General features: G+C 47.5%; 1 protein-coding gene across 1 annotated transcript in view; it reads right to left on the bottom strand.

Moving 5' to 3' along the window:
- Nucleotides 1-12,444, bottom strand: part of LOC141076224 (uncharacterized) — a 112,158-nt gene that overhangs the window by 4,433 nt on the left and 95,281 nt on the right. The gene's annotated exons all lie outside the window — the stretch shown is intronic.

The raw sequence follows: 12,444 nt of genomic DNA on the forward strand, positions 1-12,444 counted from the left end.
ATTCTCATCTCACAAAAACAGGTCCCCACTCAGGTCCATCATCTGTCAATAGAAAACCAGATAAGGAAGGCTACAGTTAATGTTATAGTTAGGGTTACTGTCGGGCTAAAGTTTGGGTTACAGTTAGGGTTACTGTAAGGCTAAAGTCAGGGCTAGGCTAAAGAATTAGGCTTTTCTCAATTGTCTCCCCAATAATTTGGTCACGTCAGTCATGTCGGAGTTCAGTCAAGTCAGTTTTCTATTTCCGGGAAAAAAAACAAACAAATAAAATGACCCGTCAGTTTTATAGTGCAGAGGAGGCTTATGCACTTTTATGTTCTGACAGTGAAGAAAGTGCAGAGTCAGATGGTGATGTGGATTTCGAGGGCTTTAGTAGCAGCGACAGTGATAGCTCAGAAATGAGCAGTGATTCTGGTCCATCCTCACACACAAGGACCAGTACAACAAGAAGGACAAATAGCGCTTCTGGAGAAATGTCTCCAACTCAGGGAACAATGCCCAGTACTAGCACTGTCCCTAGTGCTCGTGAATTGGCGCACACCAATGTCCAAGGGGCTTTGCCTCTTGCTGTAGCATTTCCCAGATGGGAGGCTTCAGATTCGGCTACTCCATTCATCCTTAATTATAATGCCATTCCTGGTATAAATGTGGAGGTGGAAAATTTTGGACCAATTTTTTTTGTATTTGTTTATGACAGATAGCTTGCTAGAGCATATTAGCCTACAAATTTATATATTTATGTCGCTCGTCACTCAACCGCCTCCATGACTTCTCCCGAATAGCCCCCATCCTCTGGAATTCTTTGCCCCAACATGTCCGACTATCAGCCACATTCGGATCCTTCAGACGGAACCTGAAAACCCACCTCTTCAAGAAATCTTACAGCCTGCAATGACCCCGATACCTCCTCACCACTACCGGAGATATAGCCTTAACCAACAACTGAACTGCTGCAACCCACCAACCTACTGTCTCCTTCCCCACCATCCTGTAGTATGTAAGCTTGAAAGGGCCGGGTCCTCTCCCCTCTGTATCAGTCTGTCATTCTTAGTTTGTTTACTGTAAGTGATATCTGTAATTTGTATGTAACCCCTTCTCATGTACAGCACCATGGAATCAATGGTGCTATATAAATAAATAAATAATAATAATATGCGTCCCAATTCATCAGCCAGAATCAACGATCCTATTATGTTAGGTCAAATTTATGGAATCAAGTACTGTCCTAAAATGGAAAACATTTTTAGGACTTACATTCGCTATGAGGCTTGTTAAAAAAACGAGCATTCGGTCCTATTGGTCCAACCGCCCTGTTCAAGCCACCCCTATGTTTTCTGCCATTCTTCTAGGACCCGTTATGAAACGCTCATGAGATTTTGGCATTTTAACGACAATAGTCAATACCTGCCCGGAAATGTCCCAGAACATGACAGACTATTCAATATCAGACCCATCATCGCAGACTTGACAGAAAAGTTCTTAAAGCTCTACACCCCAACAGAAAACATTTCCATTGATGAGTCCCTTGTAAAATTCAAAGGAAGACTGCACCTCAAGCAATTTATTCCTTCTAAGAGGGCAAGGTTCGGAATAAAGCTCCATAAAATGTGCGAGAGTTCAACCGGATACACATCAGCTTTTCACATTTATGAGGAGAAAGATAGCCAACTAAACCCACCAGGATACCCTACTTATCTGGGGACATCTGGAAAAATAGTTTGGGAGCTGATAACTCCATTTTTACAAAAAGGCTACAATCTGTATGTTGACAACTAGAGTTGAGCGACTTTTGGTTTTTTAGGGTCGCGTTTCGTTTCGTGAAACCCGACTTTTCCAAAAGTCGGGTCGAGCAAGATCGTCCGATTATAGGGAAAAGTCGGGGTCGACCCGAAACACGAAACCCAATGTAAGTCAATAGGGAATAAAAGTCGGCAGTGAGAGGAGGACAGGAAACACACCTACAGTGCCCATTTGAATGCCAAAAGCATCAATTCTTCTTACTTAAGCTTGTCAACCTTAATTAACTTCATAATACAAGTTACGCACTGAAAAATGGGGGTTATTTGGCTAAAGTTGTGGGGGGGGGAGGGCTGGCTGCAGGTTTTCATGTGCCCTGGGCGAAAGAGCGCCCCTTTAACACATACCACAACTCATCATGCTCCGATACGGCAGAGAAATAGCGGTATAGTACAATGAAAAATACCTCACTTTTTACATCTCATGACGAGGCCCATCTATTTCTCCATACAGAATCATTGGTCCCATATAATGTTTGAAACAGTATATGATGAGCTCCACATAATGCTACAGTATATGTTGGTCCCCATGGATGAAGCTCCACTGTCTTATGGGCCCAAATAATGCTCCAAACATAATGGGCCCCATTTCTAATGCTCTAGTGTATAATGGGCCCTGTAAATGCTGCTCCAGTGTCTGATGTCCACCTTTGGAATGTTCCAGTGTATGGTGGGCCCCATCTATCATTCTCCAGAGTATAGTGCTCCCCAAAAATTGCTGTCCCAACATTGAAAACAATCAAATAAGTCTCCTCGCTAGGGAATCCCTGTACTTGTCTGGACAGGTGCTGTAGCTTGCTTAACAGCTCGCCAGCCGTTCTCACGCCCAGTATGGATTGCACGTGATTGCACAAAGGTTAGAAAGGGTACCGTATCCCTGGATAACATGTATGGATAGCGTACACATTCAAAATATGTGTCTCAGGAGGCAGGCTAAGACGGTGTCAGGCACAGTATGGATTGCACGTGATTGCACAAAGGTTAGAAAGGGTACCGTATCCCTGGATAACATGTATGGATAGCGTACACATTCAAAATATATGTCTATACAGCATGAGGCAGGCTCAGACGGTGTTAGGCCCAGTATGGATTGCACGTGATTGCACAAAGGTTAGAAAGGGTACCGTATCCCCGGATAACATGTATGGATAGCGTACACATTCAAAATATATGTCTATACAGCATGAGGCAGGCTCAGACGGTGTTAGGCCCAGTATGGATTGCACGTGATTGCACAAAGGTTAGAAAGGGTACCGTATCCCTGGATAACATGTATGGATAGCGTACACATTCAAAATATATGTCTATACAGCATGAGGCAGGCTCAGACGGTGTTAGGCCCAGTATGGATTGCACGTGATTGCACAAAGGTTAGAAAGGGTACCGTATCCCCGGATAACATGTATGGATAGCGTACACATTCAAAATATATGTCTCAGGAGGCAGGCTCAGACGGTGTTAGGCCCAGTATGGATTGCACGTGATTGCACAAAGGTTCGAAAGGATACCGTATCCCCGGATAACATGTATGGATAGCGTACACATTCAAAATATATGTCTATACAGCATGAGGCAGGCTCAGACGGTGTTAGGCCCAGTATGGATTGCACATGATTGCACAAAGGTTAGAAAGGGTACCGTATCCCTGGATAACATGTATGGATAGCGTACACATTCAAAATATATGTCTATACAGCATGAGGCAGGCTCAGACGGTGTTAGGCCCAGTATGGATTGCACGTGATTGCACAAAGGTTAGAAAGGGTGCCGTATCCCTGGATAACATGTATGGATAGCGTACACATTCAAAATATATGTCTATACAGCATGAGGCAGGCTCAGACGGTGTTAGGCCCAGTATGGATTGCACGTGATTGCACAAAGGTTAGAAAGGGTACCGTATCCCTGGATAACATGTATGGATAGCGTACACATTCAAAATATATGTCTATACAGCATGAGGCAGGCTCAGACGGTGTTAGGCCCAGTATGGATTGCACGTGATTGCACAAAGGTTAGAAAGGGTACCGTATCCCTGGATAACATGTATGGATAGCGTACACATTCAAAATATATGTCTATACAGCATGAGGCAGGCTCAGACGGTGTTAGGCCCAGTATGGATTGCACGTGATTGCACAAAGGTTAGAAAGGGTACCATATCCCTGGATAACATGTATGGATAGCGTACACATTCAAAATATATGTCTATACAGCATGAGGCAGGCTCAGACGGTGTTAGGCCCAGTATGGATTGCACGTGATTGCACAAAGGTTAGAAAGGGTACCGTATCCCTGGATAACATGTATGGATAGCGTACACATTCAAAATATATGTCTATACAGCATGAGGCAGGCTTAGACGGTGTTAGGCCCAGTATGGATTGCACGTGATTGCACAAAGGTTAGAAAGGGTACCGTATCCCTGGATAACATGTATGGATAGCGTACACATTCAAAATATATGTCTATACAGCATGAGGCAGGCTCAGACGGTGTTAGGCCCAGTATGGATTGCACGTGATTGCACAAAGGTTAGAAAGGGTACCGTATCCCTGGATAACATGTATGGATAGCGTACACATTCAAAATATATGTCTATACAGCATGAAGCAGGCTCAGACGGTGTTAGGCCCAGTATGGATTGCACGTGATTGCACAAAGGTTAGAAAGGGTACCGTATCCCTGGATAACATGTATGGATAGCGTACACATTCAAAATATATGTCTATACAGCATGAGGCAGGCTCAGACGGTGTTAGGCCCAGTATGGATTGCACGTGATTGCACAAAGGTTAGAAAGGGTACCGTATCCCCGGATAACATGTATGGATAGCGTACACATTCAAAATATATGTCTATACAGCATGAGGCAGGCTCAGACGGTGTTAGGCCCAGTATGGATTGCACGTGATTGCACAAAGGTTAGAAAGGGTACCGTATCCCTGGATAACATGTATGGATAGCGTACACATTCAAAATATATGTCTATACAGCATGAGGCAGGCTCAGACGGTGTTAGGCCCAGTATGGATTGCACGTGATTGCACAAAGGTTAGAAAGGGTACCGTATCCCCGGATAACATGTATGGATAGCGTACACATTCAAAATATATGTCTCAGGAGGCAGGCTCAGACGGTGTCAGGCACAGTATGGATTTGACGGCCCAGATTACACAGCGGAGGAGCAGGGAGAGGTAAAGATTGCAAATGCTGGGGCCCTGCCCAAGCAAGGGGGGCCCACTCGTGGGCGTCGGTACTGGCACTGGGCCCCTCATAGTACAGCGGTGTGTCTGACGGCGGGTGTGCACCACCACCGTCAGAGACACTTGATTGCACTATGAGGGACCCTGTGCCAGTGCCCGTGCCCAAGAGTCGGCCTACCCACCTGTCCAGGGCAACGGCACTCGCACAGTGTCGTGCGGTAGGTGGTGACCCCGGCCATGGGGGGGGAGGCAGCACAGTTAGGGAGTTTTAGAAAGTGGCATATGTTGATGTTGGACATTCAGCTGATGCAAAAGGCAAAATAGGTGAAGTACCAGGAAAAGGTGGACCAAAGCAAGCCATTTTTCTGTCACCCTATGTGTCATCAGGGGAAGGTGGGACAAAATCCTTGGAAACCCATGCGTGGTTCATTTTAATGAAGGTTAGATCATCCACATTTTGGGTTGACAGACGGGTCCTTTTTTCTGTCAGGATTGATCCAGCTGCACTGAAGACTCTTTCCGATAGCACACTTGCAGCTGGGCAAGCGAGCTCCTGTAAGGCATATTGGGCCAATTCAGGCCAGGTGTCCAGTTTAGCGGCCCAATAGTCAAAGGGGAATGACCTGTGTGGGAGAACATCAATATGGGAGGAAAAGTAGTTTGTAACCATAGTTGACAACTGCTGTCTCCTGTCACTTTCCATTGATGCAGTATTACCAGTTGTGTGAGCGGTATTTGAAAAATCAGTCCACAACATTGTCATGAAACCCCTGTCTCCAATGCCACTTCTGCTGTGTGCACCACGAACACCTCTGCCAAGCTGCCCCCGGCCCGTACGGCTCGTGTGAGAACCATCACCGCTAATGTGCGCTGGGAATGCCTCAAGCAACCGATTTACCAGAGTTGCTTGTTTATTAGCCAATATTAGGTCAAGGTTCTCCTGTGGCATGATGTTTTGTAATTTGCCTTTATAGCGTGGATCCAGGATGCTGGCCAACCAGTAGTCGTCATCGTTCATCATTTTGGCAATGCGGGGGTCCCTTTTTAGGATCCGCAAGGCATAATCTGACATGTGGGCCAATGTTCCCGGTGTCAATGATGCACTGCGAGTGCTGGGTGGAGGAGCACTTTCTGGCAAATCCACATCCCTCCAGTCACGCACAAACCCTGTACCAGACCTTGCCATGCCAACATTTTCACTTGCCCCACGAGATGCATCCTCCTCCCCTAAGTAATCATCCCCATCATCCTCCTCCTCCTCCTCTTCTTCCTCCACTTCGTCCAGGAGAGGTCCCTGAGCAGACAATGGCTGAATGTCATCAAGGATTCCCTCCTCCTCTTCCTCCTCATCAACATTGGCTGCAGACGCCTGCTCCTTAAGGTGCGTCAAAGCTTGCATGAGCAGACGCATAAGTGGGATGCTCATGCTTAGGATGGCGTCGTCTGCGCTTACCAGCCATGTGCATTCCTCAAAACACTGAAGGACTTTACAAAGGTCTTTCAGCTTCGACCACTGCACGCCTGTCAACTCCATGTCTGCTCTCAAAGTGCCTGGCCGTGTATCCTCCCACAAATGCATTATGGCCTGCCTCTGCTCGCACAGCCGCTCCTCCATGTGCAGGGTGGAGTTCCACCTTGTTGCAATGTCGATAATGAGGCGGTGGTTGGGAAGGTGGAGCAATCGCTGCAGCTTCTGCATACGAACGGAGTGTACAGGCGACCGGCGGATGTGCGCGCACAGTCTTCGCACCTTCTGGAGCAGGGCTGTTAACTCCGGATAATTTTTGAGGAAGCACTGCACCACCAGGTTCAAGGTGTGAGCCAAGCAAGGTATGTGGCTGAGTTTTGAAAGGGCTATGGCTGCCACAAAATTACGGCCGTTATCACTAACTACCTTGCCTGCCTCAAGATGTACACTGCCCAGCCATGACTCAGTTTGTCGCTTCAAGTACTCGGCCAGCACCTCGGCGGTGTGTCTGTCGCCCAAACACATCATCTGCAACACAGCCTGCTGATGCTTTCCACTAGCTGCTCGATAGGGGGACACATCGTGTGCAACAGTGGCAGCTGCAGATGGAGTGCTCGTACGACTGCACTCTGTGGACGAGCTTTCGCTTCTGGAGGAGGAGGAGGAGGAGGGTCGAACGCCTACAGCCAACTGTTTCCTATACCGTGGGCTAGGCAGCACTGTCCCACCACCGCTGTCCCCTGTGGACCCTGCATCCACCACATTAACCCAGTGCGCAGTGATGGACACGTAACGGCCCTGGCCTTGCCGACTGGACCATGCATCAGTTGTGAGGTGCACCTTTCCGCTCACTGACTGCTTGAGTGCATGGACAATGCGGTCTTTCACATGATGGTGGAGGGCTGGGATGGCTTTGCGAGAGAAGAAGTGGCGAATGGGTAGGTCATAGCGTGGTACTGCATAGGCCATGAGTTCGCGGAAAGCTGTGCTTTCCACCAACCGAAAGAGCATCATCTCAAACGAGATTAGTTTGGCAATGTGGGCGTTCAAACCCAGTGTACGCGGAGGAGAGACTGAGTACTTTCTTGACCTACTCATAGTGTCTGGGAGGGTGAGCTGGACTTGAGAGCTGCATATGGTGGAAGTAGCGGTGGACAGGGCGGACTGAGAGAGGGTTGATGATGGTGATGGAGTTGGTGTTCTTTCTGATGGCCTAGAATCAGTCTTTCGTTGATATAACAGTGGGATTCCCTGACTGCTGTGGTCTTGCAACGACACCTCAACATTTGCTGCTGTGCTAACCGGTGGGCTTACAGTGGGGGAAACAATGTAGCGTTGCTGACTACCTTCGTTGTGATCAGTTGCACATGTGGCACTTGAGGTTTGGTGTTGTGTCCACGCTTGCAAGTGCATGCTGGTTAAATGTCTAAGCATGCAACTGGTATTCAAATTTTTCAGATTTTTCCCTCGGCTAATGGTCTTTGCGCACTTCTTACAGATAACCTTGGCCTGATCATGAGGATTTTGTTCAAAAAAGTGCCACACTGCACTCTTCCTACTTTGGCAGACATTTTGCGGCCTAGCACGCTGTGATCTTTTGACCCTCTGGACAAGCTGTCCAGCAACTCTTTTGATGTTTGGAACCTGTCTTTGGAGTTCTCCGGGCCTGCCAGATAACAGCTGTTGCGATGTCGATGTCTGCTGTGGATGCTCCTCATCTGAGCTATTGGAAGCAGCACCCTCTTCCCCCAATGGATGCCAATCTGGGTCAACAACTGGGTCATCCATCACCTCCTCTTCTATGTCATGTGCACCTTTCTCTGTGTCACCGTGTATGGTGGTATAGTGTGCGGGAAGGGGCACCTGAGTCTCATCAGGGTCAAAATCTGGCTCTGTACACTGCGAGGACAATGTAGTGCTCTGAGTGAATGTACCAGCAGAATCATCCATCAGCGGCTGTGCATCAGTGCACTCCATGTCAGATTCATCTTGGCCTGGGTAATTCACCATTTCACTTGATAATCCAGGCATGGTATGTGAAAACAGCTCCATGGAGTAATCAGTAGTATGGCCTGCGTCATCCTTCAATCTTGGTTGGGGTGAAGGACACAAGGAAAGGTGTGGTTCATGAACATGAGCCTCCAATGACGACTCAGTGCTTTTACTTTTTACAACTGAAGAAGAGGAGGCGATAGAGCTGGAGGCTGAGTCAGCAATGTAAGACAAAACTTTTTCCTGATGCTCTGCCTTTAAAAGCGGTTTGCCAACTCCTAGAAAACTAAGCGTTCGAGGCCTTATGTAGCCAGATGATGACGCAGGGTCAGCACCTCCTGCATTCGGTCCTATTTTGCTCTTGCCACTACCATCAGATCCACCACCAACACCATCATTACCAACTGCCAACCCCCGCCCAATTCCACGGCCTCTTCCACCAGCCTTCCTCATTTTTGGTAGAAATGTAGACAAAATCCAACAAACTATATAGTAATGTAAAACAAGGTACAAGGTGTCTATAGGACAGGGGAGATTTAGAATTTCTGCACACACTTGTGGACAGTGGACACTTTTGGATTGTGTGAGGCCCACTGATATCTGAGCGCTATGTGACAGGCTCGATGGCACAGCTGCCTGTGACCAAAGTGACAAGAGGATAATGGAGATTTTGAATCTCTGCGCACACTTTTGGACACTGGACACTTGTGGATTGTGTGAGGCCCACTGATATCTGAGCGCTATGTGACACGCTCGATGGCACAGCTGCCTGTGACCAAAGTGACGAGAGGATAATGGAGATTTTGAATCTCTGCGCACACTTTTGGACACTGGACACTTGTGGATTGTGTGAGGCCCACTGATATCTGAGCGCTATGTGACACGCTCGATGGCACAGCTGCCTGTGACCAAAGTGACGAGAGGATAATGGAGATTTTGAATCTCTGCGCACACTTTTGGACACTGGACACTTGTGGATTGTGTGAGGCCCACTGATATCTGAGCGCTATGTGACACGCTCGATGGCACAGCTGCCTGTGACCAAAGTGACGAGAGGATAATGGAGATTTTGAATCTCTGCGCACACTTTTGGACACTGGACACTTGTGGATTTTGTGAGGCCCACTGATATCTGAGCGCTATGTGACACGCTCGATGGCACAGCTGCCTGTGACCAAAGTGACGAGAGGATAATGGAGAATTTGAATCTCTGCGCACACTTTTGGACACTGGACACTTGTGGATTGTGTGAGGCCCACTGATATCTGAGCGCTATGTGACACGCTCGATGGCACAGCTGCCTGTGACCAAAGTGACGAGAGGATAATGGAGATTTTGAATCTCTGCGCACACTTTTGGACACTGGACACTTGTGGATTGTGTGAGGCCCACTGATATCTGATCGCTATGTGACACGCTCGATGGCACAGCTGCCTGTGACCAAAGTGACGAGAGGATAATGGAGATTTTGAATCTCTGCGCACACTTTTGGACACTGGACATTTGTGGATTGTGTGAGGCCCACTGATATCTGAGCGCTATGTGACACGCTCGATGGCACAGCTGCCTGTGACCAAAGTGATGAGAGGATAATGGAGATTTTGAATCTCTGCGCACACTTTTGGACACTGGACACTTGTGGATTGTGTGAGGCCCACTGATATCTGAGCGCTATGTGACACGCTCGATGGCACAGCTGCCTGTGACCAAAGTGACGAGAGGATAATGGAGATTTTGAATCTCTGCGCACACTTTTGGACACTGGACACTTGTGGATTGTGTGAGGACCACTGATATCTGAGCGCTATGTGACACGCTCGATGGCACAGCTGCCTGTGACCAAAGTGACGAGAGGATAATGGAGATTTTGAATCTCTGCGCACACTTTTGGACACTGGACACTTGTGGATTGTGTGAGGCCCACTGATATCTGAGCGCTATGTGACAGGCTCGATGGCACAGCTGCCTGTGACCAAAGTGACGAGAGGATAATGGAGATTTTGAATCTCTGCGCACACTTTTGGACACTGGACACTTGTGGATTGTGTGAGGCCCACTGATATCTGAGCGCTATGTGACACGCTCGATGGCACAGCTGCCTGTGACCAAAGTGACGAGAGGATAATGGAGATTTTGAATCTCTGTGCACACTTTTGGACACTGGACACTTGTGGATTGTGTGAGGCCCACTGATATCTGAGCGCTATGTGACAGGCTCGATGGCACAGCTGTGACAAAAGTGACTAGAGGATAAGGGAGATTGGATTGCTTTTAAAAAAGCAGTTTGCGGAGCAGTGGGTAAACAGCAATGCCAGCGTGTCAGGAAGCCTTAAAAGGCAGCCCAACAACCAACACCACTGATACACCACAATATAGCCTCCCCTTGCACTGCACACACAGTGACTTGTGTGTTGTGCAGGCCAAATCGCTAGCAGCAGAAGCAGTTTTTTTGTCTTCTTCCCTGCCTAACGCTCTCCCTACAGAATCAGCAGCAACCTCTCCCTATACTAAGATCGGCAGAAGTAAGATGGCGGTCGGCGTGCACGCCCTTTTATACCCCCTGTGACGCCCACCAAAGCAAGCCAATCACTTGCATGCCCTTCTGAAAGATGGTGGTGACCCGTGCCTAGGTCATCACGTTGCCCACAGTGTCCGTGGATCCTGATTGGCTGAAAAAGAGCGCAAAACAAACTTTTGAAATGCGACTTTGGCACGTAAGTCGCCGACCTCGTGGCCGACCTCATCCTAGGGTCGGGTTTCGTTTCATGAAACCCGACTTTGCCAAAAGTCGGCGACTTTTGAATTTTTTCAACCCGTTTCGCTCAACTCTATTGACAACTACTACACCAGCATACCTCTATTTAAAAGTCTGGTTGAACATAACATAGGGGCTTGTGGGACCATTCATAAAAACCATCAGTGGTTTACACAATCATTGGTCAGCAAAAAGTTCCAAAAGGGGCAGTCAGGGGCTTTACAGAATGGAGAGCTGCTTGTCCTTAATATTGATAATAAATAAAATATTTTTATCCTGAGCTCGATCCACACAGATGCCACAAGGGCCACTGCAGACCAACAGGGATCCACTACTCCAAAACCTGTGTCTGTCATTGACTACAACAAATATATCTGAAAATCATATATCTGGTATAAAAAGTTAGTCATGTATTTGTTTCAGGTGGCCACATATAATTCTTTTGTGTTATACAAAACAGCCGGAAATGCAGACACTTTCCTTGATTATCAGGAAAAGGTCACTGAAAATCTTGTTTTTGATAATTTTGTCCCCGCCAATCCTTTATAATGTGAAGATGTCAGAAGACTCACTGAGCGACATTTTATTGCACTCATCCCAGTAACTGAAACAAGAAAGAATCCCCAGAGAAGATGTTGTGTATGTTCCTAGAGAGGAACGAGGCATGATCCCCGCTATTATTACCCACAATGCCCATCACTGCCAGCCTTATGCCTCCATGACTGCTTTACAATCTTCCACACAGAACCACGTTTTTGAACTGTTTTGACATTCAAGCATTTGGATTATTTAGTGTCAGACACATTTGAGTAGAGCTGACTTAACAATTTCCGGGGGTAGGTGGGGGGAGGTCTCCAGAGACACAAGCTGGGTACAATATATTGGGCACTACAATCACATTTTTGCAATTTTTGATCTGAAACTTCCACTACGAGTTTCTGGAAATCATCCATGTAGTGAAAATGGTCACTATATCCATAGATGAATATATACTTACAAATGCTGGGGCAGCGGTGCTCTGTGCTGTGTGGAGGGCTCCTCTGGCATTTTGTCAAAGCCCAGGGAACCCCCACAGTTCCATTGCTGCGATGCGGTGGTCTCCGGAAAAATGGCCGCTGTGGGCGTCGCATGCTCAGATTCAGATCTCATCCAGAAATCTCGTTGCCGAGATCTGAATGTGAGCATGCGCCGCCCCCAGCTGCCATTTTCCCGGAGGCCACCGCATCG

This window comes from Dendrobates tinctorius, unplaced genomic scaffold (assembly GCF_039654945.1).
Source record: "Dendrobates tinctorius isolate UK_male_01 unplaced genomic scaffold, ASM3965494v1 ptg000395l, whole genome shotgun sequence".
Lineage (NCBI taxonomy): Eukaryota > Metazoa > Chordata > Amphibia > Anura > Dendrobatidae > Dendrobates > Dendrobates tinctorius.